This window comes from Homarus americanus, unplaced genomic scaffold (genome assembly GCF_018991925.1).
Source record: "Homarus americanus isolate GMGI-L3 unplaced genomic scaffold, GMGI_Hamer_2.0 scaffold46467, whole genome shotgun sequence".
Taxonomy (NCBI): domain Eukaryota; kingdom Metazoa; phylum Arthropoda; class Malacostraca; order Decapoda; family Nephropidae; genus Homarus; species Homarus americanus.
The window spans coordinates 162,335-165,285 of NW_024747759.1; positions in this window are offsets into that span (position 1 = coordinate 162,335).

Genomic DNA, 2,951 nt, shown 5'->3' on the forward strand with positions numbered 1-2,951 from the left:
CTGTATCCTCAGCATCATAATAAACAACACACTTTCATATAGTGATATTTCCTTCCGTGGGCCATGATCACCTTTAAAGTTCTTTCATCTTGAAAAGTGGAATTGGATTCCCTTTGGCCTGGCGGCCAATCAGGGGGCAATGCGGATGCAACAATCTGTAGGCTAAACGTTCGTTTTTTTCTCTCTCGATACACAAGGAGGTAACGTGGCCGGCACTGGAATAGACCGTCTTCACTTTCCCTAATTACAAACTTAAATGTCTATTCACAAATGGCTAGACTGGGCGTGAACCAGTGACCCTTAAGACAGGAATCGAGTACTTCGGCCACTCGACTGCTGCATGTCTCTTTTATCATAGAGTTCCACCACGAAAATAGATTCTGGTGCATATATGTGGTTAAAATAAGGACACGGAACTCTCCCCTCGCTGATCTTCCAGACCATATTACTGCTGGGATGTTTGAGACAGAGGATAAAAAAATAGAGAACGAATGAAAAAAAGAAGAAAAAAGTTGTGCTTTTCCTTCATCTCGAGTGACACTCCAGAATATTTATAGGATTTTATTCCAGAATGGCCGAATATGCAAAGCGGAGAGCAACTATGAATTTGTGAAAAGCTGACGCAGAGGTCAAGGCGAACCTCTATTGCAAATTTTAGTGGCACATTATTCTCATTTTTTTATATCTTATTATTTATATACGGTTGACTATTCCAAGCATGCCGCAACCGTTTCTTTAATCAAGCAACTTTAATTTGGTTGAATCACCCGCTGCGTCTGTACAGCGACGGTTGAATTTCTTTGAGCGTCACGTACTGTACTATCTGCACACAGTTATAATTTCCTCTTTAAGAAGGTGAACAATACTTAGAACCAAGACACTCCCATAGTCATCGTTTAAATACCCACACCATAAACTCAGCAGCAACACGAGCAATCATTAGCGTCTGGCGTTCACCTCCACTCTGAAAGGATACTCTTAAGAGCTTCACCAGTCAATCGAGCGCCATCTCCTCTGTGTGATGACGCTTTTGTCCCTAAGAGAAAAAAATACTTTACTCAGCACAGATCCAGGCTGAAATCAAGACCTAATTTTCAACATGCATCGAAAGGTAAATCCTGGAATACCGAATATCATTAAAAACTAAATGTTAGATATTGGTTTAGTTTGTCCTGAAGAAAACCAACCATTCTCCTGTCACACATAAACTAAATGCTTAAAGTCTCAAAGATGTTTGTTTACAACCTGAGCGATGATGCTTGAGGTAGTGAGCCCGACCACGTTTTGGGTCAGTTTTATGGTGAATTAAAGGACAGAACAACCTTAAAATCCGGGGTAATATGTTAATTTTCTTTTCTTCCATCCGCCCGTTCGTAGTCTGCATCAGCTGTTTCATCACAAAGACTTGGAGATAATGAGAAACACTGAGAGATCAAGAGACACTGCAAGAGATATACTATACACTGAAGAGACTGAGATAACGTTGAATGACATTGAGAGACTATTAGTAAATAACAAAAATAAAATGAGAGATGCTAAGAGATGAAAAAGAGAGACACAATGGCGGACACTGATAGGCACTAGGGGCACGTAGAACACTAAGATAAAATAAATGAGAGATATATGTTGACGGATAAGCAGAGACACAGACAAGCTAGGAGGTACACAGTGAAACTCTGGGAGAACTGTTAGAGATTTTGAGACACTGCGAGAGATGCTTTGAGAGACGCTAAGAGAGAGACTGAGACACTGTGAGAGACGCTTTGAGACTACGCAGCTGCACTTGGCGGAACTCTGCCTGTGAGTTGTCTTAACATCACCTGAACTTCACAACAAAGTTTTGAACACGTCGTGTTGATGAACTGTGACCAAACTTATCCAGAGCCGCCTCAACTGCTGCCACACCTGAGACGCCACATCTGAGACGCCACACCTGCTGCTATACCTGAGACGCCACACCTGCTGCCATACCCGAGACACCACATCTGCACCACACCTGCCGGGATTCCTGAGACGCCACACCTACTGCTATACCTGAGACGCCACACCTGTTACCATACCTAAAACAACACACCTGCTCCCATACCTTAGACGCCACACCTGCTGCTATACCTCAGACGCCACATCTGCTACCATACCATTAGACGCTACACCTGCTGTTTCACCAGGACTCCAAGTCTGGCGTCACAAGGCAAAATCGAAGTTAATATTTGTACTCAAGAGAACAGGAGGCTGAATCCCGAAACCGTAATAGTGGTACAAACTGATATATTATGTTTTTTTAATTAATCTTTATATTATTCGCTAGTTAATTTTTGTTTAGAATCTTATATAATTATTAATCAATCACATGATAAAATGAACACGATTTTTAAGGTGAGGAGGTCGTGTGAGATATGGCCTTGTTGATACTAGTGGGGTAAATACATCTGAGGTAAGAGGTAAATAGAGCTCACTTGTCAGGCTGTGTTATGGAGTGTCTAATTGTCTTCTGAATACAGTAATTAGGAAGTATCGTAATTATTGTGTCTGTTGATAAATGTTAAGATGATTTTGGAGTGGCTGGATATACAGTAATATAACCGTGTGTATTATTATTAGCAGAATCCAGTGTCTGAATTTGCCAGATGATGAATGTCTCTCTTGGTGGTCCGTATGATAGAGGTGTTGTGCTGATGCGGTTAAGGTAGTCCAGTTAATGGCGGAGCAATTGCCAGATGATTGGTAAAGTGGATTTACAAAGTAATATGAGCACTTAACATCCCGGGCTATTGGGCAGTAGCTTTAACCCTGGCAAGAGTTGAGGCTCTGCTTAAAGTTTCTGCACATGGTGGATACAAGAGATTAGTAATTCTGGCGCTACATCAAAAGATCAGTCTTGTTAGGTACAGGAACCTGAAGTAAAAAAAAATCCCAAAATATAAGATAGGTTGTAAACTCTAAGGTAGAAG